The 12,131-nt window shown below is 44.3% G+C and overlaps 1 protein-coding gene across 1 annotated transcript in view; it reads left to right on the plus strand.

Moving 5' to 3' along the window:
• Positions 1-5,056: 5,056 nt before the first annotated feature.
• The window catches only part of WWP2 (WW domain containing E3 ubiquitin protein ligase 2), a 148,304-nt gene continuing 141,229 nt past the window's right edge, over positions 5,057-12,131 (plus strand). The window contains exon 1 of the mRNA XM_082436155.1: positions 5,057-5,191. The gene's annotated coding sequence lies outside the window, so the exon portion shown is untranslated. The remainder of the gene's footprint in view (positions 5,192-12,131) is intronic.

Consider the following 12,131-nt stretch of genomic DNA (forward strand, 5'->3'; position numbering starts at 1 on the left):
AAAAATTGTTCACTGCCCTGGGGGGGGGGGTCTTTTAACAGGTGCCCAAATCCCTTTTCCTTCCCCAGATGTCTCAATTTTTTTCTTTTTTGCGGGATCTTAGTTCCCCAACCAGGGATCGAACCCCGGCCCCAGCAGTGAAAGTGCTGAATCCTAAGTGCCTAGACCGCCAGGGAATTCCCTATCATATCAATTTTTTTGTTCTTATTTCTCGATATTTTCAGTTTCTCTGCAGAATTTTACAATGCTGACCATTTCCTCTTTCTGGACTGTCTCCTTGCCTCACTTTGGTGATACATCACTATCCTGGTCCCCCTGTGTCTCTGATGATTTCTCGCCCTCCTTCACTGCCATCTCTTCTGCCTTGCTCACGGGGCACCCACCACAGAACTGTATTGGCCGCTGTGTCTAAGTTTTCTCTTTCACCAATACTATCTATCCCCAAGGCTTATCACAATTATCGCATTATAGGAATGCCTTTGGAATCTACAGGTCCAATCCCTGTTTATTCCCTAGACTAGCCGTTGGCCACATCTTTCTGAAAATTTTTGGCATCATCACTCAGGAGGAAGGTTAAAACTAAGGTAGTTTTCTCTCCTGCCCCCGCTTAAACTTTCTTCTCTGGTTGAGTTCCTATTTTTACGAATGGCATTACCAAAAAAGGCACTCAAGGTAAGAATCTCTGAGTCATCCTTATTCCCAGTCTCAACCCATACTCCTCTTGCTAAACTTTACTGATGTCACTTCTGAATTGTTTTGAGGTGCCTGGGTCTCCTCTCCATTCATTCTCATTACTCTAATCAAGTTTTTATTTCAAGCCTAGAAAATATAATCCACTCAACACTAATATTCCTATCTCTAAGTTCTTCCTCAATTGCTCCTGTTGCCTAAAAAGGGAGGGAGTATATAGAAACTAGACTCCACAATAAAAGAGGTTTATTGAAGTCGGCAATAATTCTGTAGACACTAGGGTGAAGAATGATCTAGATCAGTGTTCTCAAACTTGACTGTGAAATAGGATCACCTGGAGAGCTTGGAAAACTAGATAGCTGGGGTTCATCCTCAGTTTCTGATTCAGTAGGTCTGGGCAGGGCGGGAGAATCTGCATTTTTAATAAGTTCCAGATGATGCTGATGCTGCTCACCTGGGGCCACACTTGAGAACCACTGATTTAGGGGAACAGCCAGGGAAAGAAAGATCAGGCTCTGAGCCATTCACTTTCTAGTAAATATTAAAAATACTTGTTACTATAAAAGGTTTCTTGACATTTTGTAGTTTTTGTCATTTTTTGTAATACTTCAATCCCTTTTCTGTTTCCCTGTAAGGCTCGCTAGTCTTCAAGTCCACTGAAGCCTTAGAAGGACTCTTTTTTTTTTTTTTTTAATTTTTATTTATTTATTTATTTTTTATTTATTTATGGCTGTGTTGGGTCTTCGTTTCTGTGCGAGGGCTTTCTCTAGTTGTGGCAAGTGGGGACCACTCTTCATCGCGGTGCGCAGGCCTCTCACTATCGCGGCCTCTCTTGTTGCGGAGCACAGGCTCCAGACGCGCAGGCTCAGTAATTGTGGCTCACGGGCCTAGTTGCTCTGCGGCATGTGGAATCTTCCCAGATCAGGGCTCGAACCCGTGTCCCCTGCATTGGCAGGCAGATTCTCAACCACTGCACCACCAGGGAAGCCCAGAAGGACTCTTATTTAGTGAACAAATAAGTACTGAGAGCTAATTTATACCACCACAATTTGGGTGATATAACAGTTATGAACAAAGTGATATTTTGTATAGTGTCTAGGGGCACCTTCGAGTTTATGACCTTGGAGCCAAATCTTGAAGGATGAGTAGGGCAAAGGCATTGAGGTATGAAAGTCCAAAGGGAGTGTTCAGGGAGTTGAGGGTAGTGCCTGTGGTAGCACAGGGTGTCTGGGGACAGGTTCTCTCAGAAGTGAAGTGAACCCTGAAACACTTCAATTTTTTGAAGCTCCTTGTTTTTTAAAAAGTGAAGAAATCTAAAACATTGTTATGAAATTATGGTCACTTGAAACAGTTTACCTTAACAAATTAACACTTTCAAACATATGTAGAAGAACTCCATGTATAACTTATCTGGAGGTAATGACAACTTTTACATGTGAGGCCCTTTATGAAAGAGAAACGTCTTGCTTGTGTGCCAGTGAAGAGCTGACTTCACTTCCAGGACTGGAAAATGTACAAGCTATGAAACTATATGCTTAACAGTGGGGTAGGGGAGATAAAAACTTGAAACAGTGGGGTAGGGGAGAGAAAAACTACATGCAATCAGTAAGTATCCCTAGAATTCCTCTAGACTTTTCTGGGAGTGTCCTGGACTTCCTTGTCTCTGCCTTTGCCCTTGTTTTCTCTTCTGCCTGAAAACTCTGCTGGCCAATCCCTGCTTACTTAGTCTCCAAGAAGCAGCTCCATTGTTTCCTTTGTAAACTGGTCCTCATTACCCAAATCAGATTTTTCTCCAAGGACGGATTTGAACCCTTCTTTCTCACCATACTTAAGACATTTTGATTCTATCACTCAATAAGCAGTTATTACTTCTGCTTTGCATTGTAGTTAATTGTGTGTCTTCTTTAAGTAGGTTGGAAATCAGGGACTGTGTTTTAGGGGTCTTTCTCCTTAAATGAACATTTCAATTTACTTTTTAACTTTTTAAAAGAATTTTTTATTTATTTATTTATTTTTTTTTAATTTATGGCTGTGTTGGGTCTTCGTTTCTGTGCGAGGGCTTTCTCCAGTTGTGGCAAGTGGGGACCACTCTTCATCGCGGTGCGCAGGCCTCTCACCATCGCGGCCTCTCCTGCTGCGGAGCACAGGCTCCAGACGCGCAGGCTCAGTAATTGTGGCTCACGGGCCTAGCTGCTCTGCGGCACGCGGGATCCTCCCAGACTAGGGCTCGAACCCGTGTCCCCTGCATTGGCAGGCAGACTCTCAAGCACTGCGCCACCAGGGAAGCCCTACTTTTTAACTTTTGCAGGGCACTTTTTTTTAAATAAATTTAAAAATTTTTATTTATTTATTTATTTATGGCTGTGTTGGGTCTTCGTTTCTGTGCGAGGGCTTTCTCTAGTTGTGGCAAGCGGGGGCCACTCTTCATCGCGGTGCACGGGCCTCTCACTATCGCGGCCTCTCTTTTTGCGGAGTGCAGGCTCCAGACGCGCAGGCTCAGTAATTGTGGCTCACAGGCCCAGTTGCTCCACAGCATGTGGGATCTTCCCAGACCAGGGCTCGAACCCGTGTCCCCTGCATTGGCAGGCAGATTCTCAACCACTGCGCCACCAGGGAAGCCCCTGCAGGGCACTTTTATGATGACATATTTCAGATTTTTTATGTGTCTTAAAAAAAAATCTCCTATATTGTAGGACCTACAGCAATGAGTTCAGTGCTCAATAAATGTTGATGAAGTCTATTCATTCAACAGATTGTTTAAAGAGGCCTCCTATGAGCCAGGCACTGCTTTGAGAGCTGGGTTATAGCTCCTGTCTTCATAATTTTTATAGTGGGAAACAGACTTTATATGTATGTATGTATATATATATATATATATATATATATATATATATACACACACACACACATACATACACACATATTCATATGAAAGTCAGATAGTGCTAAGTTGAGGAAATATGGAGAGAAAAAATAAAGCAGGAAGGGGCTGGTAGGAGGGGAAGGAAGAGATGAGTTGCAATTTTAAATAGGGTGATCAGGAAAGGCTTCACTGAAAGGGACAGTTAAGCAAACATCTGAAAGAGATGAGGGGGTGAGCCAACTGACTACCTGGGGAAAGAGCTTTCTAGGAAGAGGGAAAAGCCAGTCCAAAGGCCCTCAGGCCAGAGTGGCTGAAGCAGGGTACTGAGTGAAAGAGTAGTTGGAGATGAGATGAAACAAAGGGGAGGGGTGGGAGGTATCACCTAGGGCCTTTATAAGTCCAGGTATATATTTAGCTTTTACTTCTTTAATGCACAGTGAGAGCCTGCCTTGCCTAGTCCCTTTTTTCCTTTTGGTCAACACCTACTCAAATGCCACCAATCAAAGAGGCCTTCCCTAATTCCCCTAGAAGAGAATTTGTACAACTCCCATCAATGTTACTAGAGAAATTTTAATAGTTTTTTAGATAGGAATTAAGGTGTTAAGAGAGGGCTGTAGCTCCTTGAAAGGCCATCTCCTGGATGGATTTAGAATGGCAAAATAGAGACTAAATGCTCGACCAGTTTCATTTGTACGCATAACAGGATCCATCCAAACTGGAAGACCCAAAAATAACAGAATAATTAGTGCACAGTGCTTAGAGCTAATTAGGTGATTAGTATTAATTTTAGTTAATGGTGATTAAAAGTGAAAAATTGAGCCTTCATTCAACTTGTCAAAGCTGAAGTTCTCAACCATCAGTAAAGAATATTGATTTAAAATGTTTTTTCTAGTTCATAAAGGTCTGTCTACTCTGTATACTAAGGAAATGGGGGTTAGTTTGGTGTGGTGGGGCACTTTGTGGACCCCCAGCAGGAGTTTTGGAGCCTTTCTGCCTTTGTTTTATGTCACAAGAACGGATGCTCCACAAAAGCCACTTTTGTGTTTCTAGAGCCTAGAACCGTGCCTGGCACATAGTAGGCTTTGGGTCGTCAGATACAGCAAATTAAAACACAAGATGACTAATTAAATATGAGTATCAACAACAAGTAGTTTTTTAGTATAAACATGTACTGTACCAGGCAGTATTTGGGGCACACCTACGTATTAATGGTTGTTTATCTAGAATTCAAATTTAACTGGGCGTCCTGTATTTTATATGGTAACCCTGAGTTCAATAAATATCTGCTGACTTGATTGAACGCCTCCTCTCACTTGTAAAATGGGGCTAAGACAGGCCCGCCCTCAGCGTTGATGGGAGGAGTATATAAAGCGCCTGGCACTCAGCGAGCCCTCAATTTATTTGATTGCTCCGGGACCATCTAGCGAGAGGAAAACCCTCCCACTTTTAAACATACAGAGGGTAAGAAGGCCTTCTGGCCAGAGGTTCTCAGGCCTGGCCTAGGTTGCATACACCTGCGGTCCGGCCAGCCTCTTCCGGGTCAGGTGACCGCCCGTGGTCACGTGACCTGGCCCGAGTGCGGGCGGTGGAAGGCGGAAGTGGGAGAGGAGTTGGGCGACGCTTCTGTGGCCGCAGCAGGTAGCGAGCACCGGCTCTGGGGGCGCGGCGGCCGGGCGGGGGCGCGGGGAGGTCCGGGAGTGGCGGGCGGCGCGGGGTGGGCCGGGGGAGGCGCGGCCAGGGCGCTGGGGGGCGGCGGCTTCCTGTGGGAGGGGCCTGGCGCGGCGGTTCCGGCCTCCGAGGAGGGGTGTCCCGGTTCCCGCCCGAGAGGGGTGGGCTCGCCGCGGGTCGTGCGCGGGGGCTGCTCCGAGGTGGGCGCGAAGGCAGTCATGGGTGCGGCGGCTAGCAAGTCCTCCCGGAAGGGGAAAGCATCTTAGGTGCCAGGGATGAAGAGGAGTGACCTTTGTGCAGGGATCGGAACAGGGGGAAGGGGCGACTTGGGGCTGAGTTGGAATGGGTCGCCTGAGATTGGGCGAGTGACATGGAGGGAAAGAAGGAGAAATCAGTATGAAGATGCAGCCGGAACCGCACCTGAGAGTCTTTTCCTTCCTTCCTCTTTGTAAATGATTGGTACCCGAGACTTTGATTTTGGTCCCATTCAGTTTTTAAACTTCAGGAAGGATCACAGAATCTTGATCATCTTGCTTTCGTCACACCCACTTACTCCTGCTTGGGTAGGGTTTCCACTTCTTGGGAACCTAGCCCTTGGGATCATCTTTCTTTGAGATTTTCTCAGATCAGATCAACTTCTAGGCTTAAAAAAAAGAGTGTGGGCACTTTGCTCTGGCCATAAAATGGCTTTTAGCCTACCATGTTGAGCACGACCTAATCCCAGCATTACCTCACCAATGCAGAGACTGCTGTAACCTTGGACACTGTCTACCTACCCTGCTTCATGAGTTTTCCTCTTTCTTCAGTTTAAATTATTCAGTTTCCTTTACCATGTGACTGCTTATCTTGACAAACTGTAACTAGGTAGCTGACTGAGAGGTCTGTGTTTTGTTCCTTAGAACTGTGACCTGGATCATAATTTTGAGATTTAATACCTGTGCTAAAGCTGTTTATCCTCTTTTTCCTTGTGTTTACTAACATTTGCAAAAGTGGAATGAATTTCACAGATGTGGTACAATTGGAGTGAAAGTTCAAACTGGACATTTACAGGAGCCGGAGTTGTTTTGGGTTACAAGTAGGAAAAAGAAAAGTACTTTGCTAATGTATAATGAGTTCAGGTTTTTGGAGTACTTGACAAACATTTAAAAATTGATTTTTGTGGCAGCTCTGTGAGTTAGATTGGGAAGGTGTTATTCCCATTTCACAGTGAACAAACAGACCTAAGAGAGATGACTTGATTTTTTGACAGTTGTTTGCTTTTTCTTGTCTGCTGGTCTCTTTCTCCCTGCTGGACTGCAAATTCCTCAAGGGCAGGGTTCATATCTTATTTGACTTATTTGGCTCCTAGCCTAGTGCCTGTCATGTTGTGGGCACTTGGTGTTTGGTGAATAAATGAATTTCTAAAGGTCACAGACCTGTAAGTGGAGGACAAGAGATTTGAACCTGAGTCCTAGCTCTTCTCTTGTCAGACAAGCTTGCCATTTTCTGTTATTGGTCCATGTGAAAATGACAGGCATGAGGAAAAGGCTTGGGTTGGCTTCTCGGTCTCCTTTATTTAATGACTACTTTCCCAGTTGTAAAGAGCTTATGACAGCATCTCATTTAATCTTCACCATGATCCTGTGAAGGTTGGAATTGTCCCTATTCTGCAGATGAAGAAACTGAGGCTTAGTGAAGTCCTTGCTTTAGAGTCTGGAAGTAGTGAGTGACTGAGTAGGGACTCACGCCCAGGCATTTTATCCTTAGACCCATTCTTTTCCATTTATAGAGGCAACATAAAGTTTTATTTTAAAATATTTTTTCAAGTGGACAAAGTATGACATTTTAAGGGAAAAATAGTACAGGTTACAGCAAAAATTGTGAATATGGAGTGTAACTGAAGTTTAGAAAATCCTGTGCTATATCATAGCTGCCTCTTCCTGGGAAAACATTTTTTCATTCAATGAATATTTATAAATACCTACTCTGTGCCAGGCATTGTTCTGGAGTTGCATTGTCCAGTATGGTGGTCACTTTCCAGTGTTGAACACTGGGGGTAGGCTATGAGTATAAAATACACACCAGATTTTTGAAGACTTAATATGAAAAAAAAAAGGTAAACTATCTCATTGATTTTTAAAAATATAATAAATGATAAATATAATATAAATATATGCTATAAATCATAACATTTAAAGTTTATTGGGTTAAATACAATAGAATTGAAATTTCCTCTGTTTCTTTGTAGTTTTTATTTATTTTTTTAATAAAAAAATGTTTTTTAAAGCTGTACCTATTTTAAATTTATTTATTTATTTATTTTAGGTTGCGTTGGGTCTTTGTTGCTGCGCATGGTCTTTCTCTAGTTGCAGCGAGCGGGGGCTACTTTTCATTGCGGTGCGCAGGCTTCTCATTGTGGTGGCTTGTCGCGGAGCACGGGCTCTAGGCACGTGGGCTTCAGTAGCTGCGGCACGCGGGCTCGGTAGTTGTGGCTCACAGGCTGTAGAGCGCAGGCTCAGTAGTTGTGGCGCATGGGCTTAGTTGCTCCGCGGCATGTGAGATCTTCCCGGACCAGGGCTTGAACCAGTGTCCCCTGCATTGGCAGGCGGATTCTTAACCACTGTGCCACCAGGGAGGTCCCCTATTTAGTTTTTAAAATGTTTCCTAGGAAATTAAAAATTATATTGGACAGTGCTATTATGAACGCCAGGACTATAGTACACAAGGAAGGCAAAAACCCCTGCCCTTGCGGATCTTAAATTTTAGTGGGGAAAGGCACAATAAACAAAATAACCAAGTAAAATGCACATTACATTGTAATAAAGGAGGGAGGCAGGATGTGGGTTGTTGGCTGGCATTGCGGTTTTGAAGAGGGTCCTTAGAAAGTCTTCCTGAGAAGGTGACGGTTGAGCAAAGATTTGAAGGAGGTGAGAAAATGAGCCATGTGGCTAAATGGGGACACAGTGGTCCAGGCAGAGGAAAGAGCAAGCTCAAAAGCCCGAAGGAAGGGCCACCCCTGGCAGGTTGGTGGACCTGCCTGGAGGCCGGTGTGGCCGGAGGGGGTGGTTGGAGGGGGTGGTTAAGGGGGGATGGAGAGGATGAGGTCAGAGAGGCGTTGGGGGTAAGGGAGAGATGGGCAGGTCGTGGGGGCCTTGAAGGCTCTCGTGGGGATGTTGATTTTCCCTCAGAGTGAGCTGGGCCATTGGAGGGTTTTGAGCGTTTCATCCTGCCTTTTAACAGGCTTACTCTGGTTGCCTTGTGGAGAAAGCAAAGAGGAGTGAGGAGTAGAAGCAGGGAGACAAGTTTAGAGGCTCCTGCTGTGATCCAGGTGAAGGATGGCCTGGGTGGTAGTGATGGAGGTGGCCAGCAGCGGTCGGGCCCTGGGTATATTTTGAAGTACAGCCAACAGGGTGTGTGGAGGTGGGATGTGAGAGGAAGAAAGGAGTCATGGCAACCCTGCAATCTTTGGCGTGAACACCTGGAAGAATGGAATTGCCATTAACTGAAATGGGAAGACTAGGAGGAACAGGGCTGGGGCTGAATTTCTTTCACACTGATTGTAAAATGCCCAGTAGAAAAACAAGTGAAGGTGTCATGGGCAGTTAGATAGGGAAGTCTGGAGCCGGGCTGGGCTGGGGGTGTACATGTGGAAGCAGTTAGCACGAAGATGGTATTTAGAGCTAAGAGACTGAGGGAGGTCACTTAGGGCGTAATGTGGATACATAGCCAAGAGGAGTGCTAGAAGTTCAATTTTGAGACAAAAATTGCAGTTTATACTATTATACTAGTAGGTATTTTAAGTATAGCAAAGCATTGCATTATATCTTGGTGAACTTAGTTTTCTCTCCTTTTCACTTTTCATTTAAAGACCGTTTTGAAAACCACAAGCTAATGGGTCTCTTTTCTTCCTAAGGAGGCTACTTTTCCAAGCGTGCATCTTTGTAGTGCCGCTGAAATCAATTTAAGTCCCAGTTTCTGGAATTAGTCAGACTTTCTGGGTTGGCAACCAATTTAGAGACCTCCAAGAAGGATGGGAAAGAGACAGCTTGGAAGGATGGGTAATGGCTTTTTAATGTTTAAAATATTGGTTCTACCTAACATGTATTGAATGTATGTTGTTGCCAGGCATCCTGCTGTTTTATAGATTTAAAACAAACAACCTCACTGTGGTGAAGTGACCAGCACATGAGGTCGTGTAGCCAAGAGATGGAGGAGCTGGCATTTGAATCTTAGTCTTCTGAGCCCAGATCTGATGCTTCTGTCACTAAGATATGCAGTAGTGGATGCATGAACATCACCTTCCACTGGAATCAAGTCAGTGAGTGACTTTGGGTTGCTTCAGACTATTATATAGACTCTGGAATTTCTGAGAGGTAGGGACAAAAGGGAAGATCTTGTTTCTCTTAAAAAGAACCAACTGAATCTTTTTGAGAAGGTTGTAGTCCCCTGTTCCTGCCTCACCCCCAGCAGCTTGAAAACAAACATTCAGTGCTTTCAGTCAAGTGTTAATCACCATTTCTAGGAATATGCCGAATATCAAGACTTGGCAGCCCTGACCTAGGGCAGGTCCTCTTTCTCTCTGTGTCACCCATGCCTTTTGCTTCCTGTTTTGTCCTTAGAACTGCTTTCCAGTCTCTCTCTCTCTTTTCTTTTTTCCAGTCTCTCTCTCTCTTTTCTTTTTTTTCTGGCTGTGCCGTGTGGTTAGTGGGACCTCACTTCCCCAGCCAGGGATTGAACCCGGGCCATGGCAGTGAAAGCCTAGAATCCTAACCTCTAGGCCACCAGAGAACTCCCCAGTCTCTTTTATTACTAGCTTATAATTCCACTGCGCTTCCAATGCTGTGACTTCCCATGTCCCTCCCTCCCTCTCTTCTTATGTGCTTGATCTTTGTACAGGTGGCATTTGGCCAAGTTCAGTTCTGTTTGATTGTTTTTCAATATGGGCCTTCGGGGAATGGAAGGTAACTCAATGCTGAACAGAGGAAAGAGGCGGAGAAAGAAGCATTAGTGTTGGAAAAGCATGAGAGGGTGGAGGGAAGGAAGAATCTTTTGAACAGACCCTTCTCATCCACATCTTTCAAGAAGTGGATACAGGGCAGATCTGTACTTATAAATAAGAAGCACTGCCTGTTTCCACAGTGGCCTAATTAGAAATAAAATCTTGGTGCTGGTGAGTCGTTTTTGCTCTTCCCTGCCTCATCTGCTACACAGGTTCTTTCGTCTCAAGATCAGTGTTCAGTGACTTCTTGACTCAAAGCTGGGTCAAGAATTTCAGGAATCTCAGAGCCTAGAATTTCAACATAAAGAAGAACAAGTTTAGCTTGTAGTTAATACTTGAAGAGCACTTAGTATTTGCTGGCTGCTTTACCTGAACTCATTTATTCCCTACGATAATCTTATAAGGTAGTGCCACTCAATGGCTAGTGACTGGTGAAGCCTATTTGTTTCCAAAAGATTTACTGGTCTGAAAGGTTCTTGCCGAAGTTGGGTGATAAGAATAATCAGGTACTTCAGATATTGTAAGAACTGTCACTTGCTAAATCTGACATGTGTTTGCTTTCTCCTGCCAGAAGCTCTTCGAGGATTTATTTAATGGGGGACTCTTAGAGTAAGATATCTGAGCTCCCAGAGGGCAGGGGCCCCGTGGCATTCTGCTTTGTATTTCCAGGGCCTGGCAGAGGGTGGGGTCTGTGAGCATCTGTTGAAAGACTGACCGTGGCTCAGGACTGGATGGGGTGAATCAAAGGGGTCTGGAAGAGGTGCAGTCAGAAGGCTGGCTGCCCTCTTGCTGAAGGTGCCCTTGACCGTTATAGTCCCCTGGCTTCAAGAATCAACCCATACTGGAAATTCCCTGGCGGTCCAGTGGTTAGGACTTTGCACTTTCACTGTCGTGGCCTGGGTTCAGTCCCTGCTCGGGGAACTAAGATCCTGAGAGCCACATGGCTCAGCCAACAACAACAGAAAAGAATCAACCCGTCCTAATAAGACAAATGTTGAGTTGTCCATTGACTGATGAATGGATGAACAAAATGTGGTCTATCCTTACAAATGGAATATTATTATTATTTTTAAAAAAAATATTTATTTATTTATTTATTTTGACTGCACCGGGTCTTAGTTGCGGCACACAGGATCTTTTAGTTGCAGCATGCATGTGGGATCTAGTTCCCTGACCAGGGATCAAACCCGGGCCCCCTACATTGGGAGCAGAGACTTACCCACTGGACCACAAGGGAAGTCCCTGGAATATTATTCAGCTAGAAAAAGGAATGAAATACTGATACATGCTACAGTGTGGGTGAACGTTGAAAACATTATGCTAATGAAAGAAGCCAGATGCAAAAGACTACATACTGTATGATTCCAATTACTTGACATGTCCAGAATAGGCAGATCCATAGTGACAGAGAGTAGATTAGTGGTTAGGGGCTGGGGAGCCAAGAGGAATGAGGAGTGACTTTTAATGGGTATGAGGTTTCTTCTGGGGTGATGAAAATGTTCCGGAATCTGATAGTGGTGATGGTTGTACAACTCTGTGAATATACTAAAGCCCACCAAATTGTATGCTTTAAAAGGGTGACCTTACAGTGTGTTAATTATATTTCAACAAAAATAAAAAATAAAAAAGAATCAACCATGCATCCTCTCCTGTTTGTTCTGTCCAGGTCAAGTCAATATTTTGATGCAGGTGACAGCAGCTCCTTATTTTCTGGGTGCCACATGTTATTCAGCTTCCTCTATTATTCCCAGTTGAATATGTTGAAAAGTAATCTCCCTGCCTTTTTGATCTCAGGCATTTCAAGTATTTTAACCAAAGAGGACTATGATAGATCTTTGTTGTCTTTCTGGATGCCTCTGGGAACACCGAACCAGTAGGTGGACCCTTGAGATGCTTGATTTCGCTAATGAGAAGGACTCAAGAATTACTACC

The sequence above is a fragment of the Balaenoptera physalus genome (genome assembly GCF_965194825.1).
Source record: "Balaenoptera physalus genome assembly, chromosome: 19".
In the NCBI taxonomy this organism is placed as follows: Eukaryota; Metazoa; Chordata; class Mammalia; order Artiodactyla; family Balaenopteridae; genus Balaenoptera; species Balaenoptera physalus.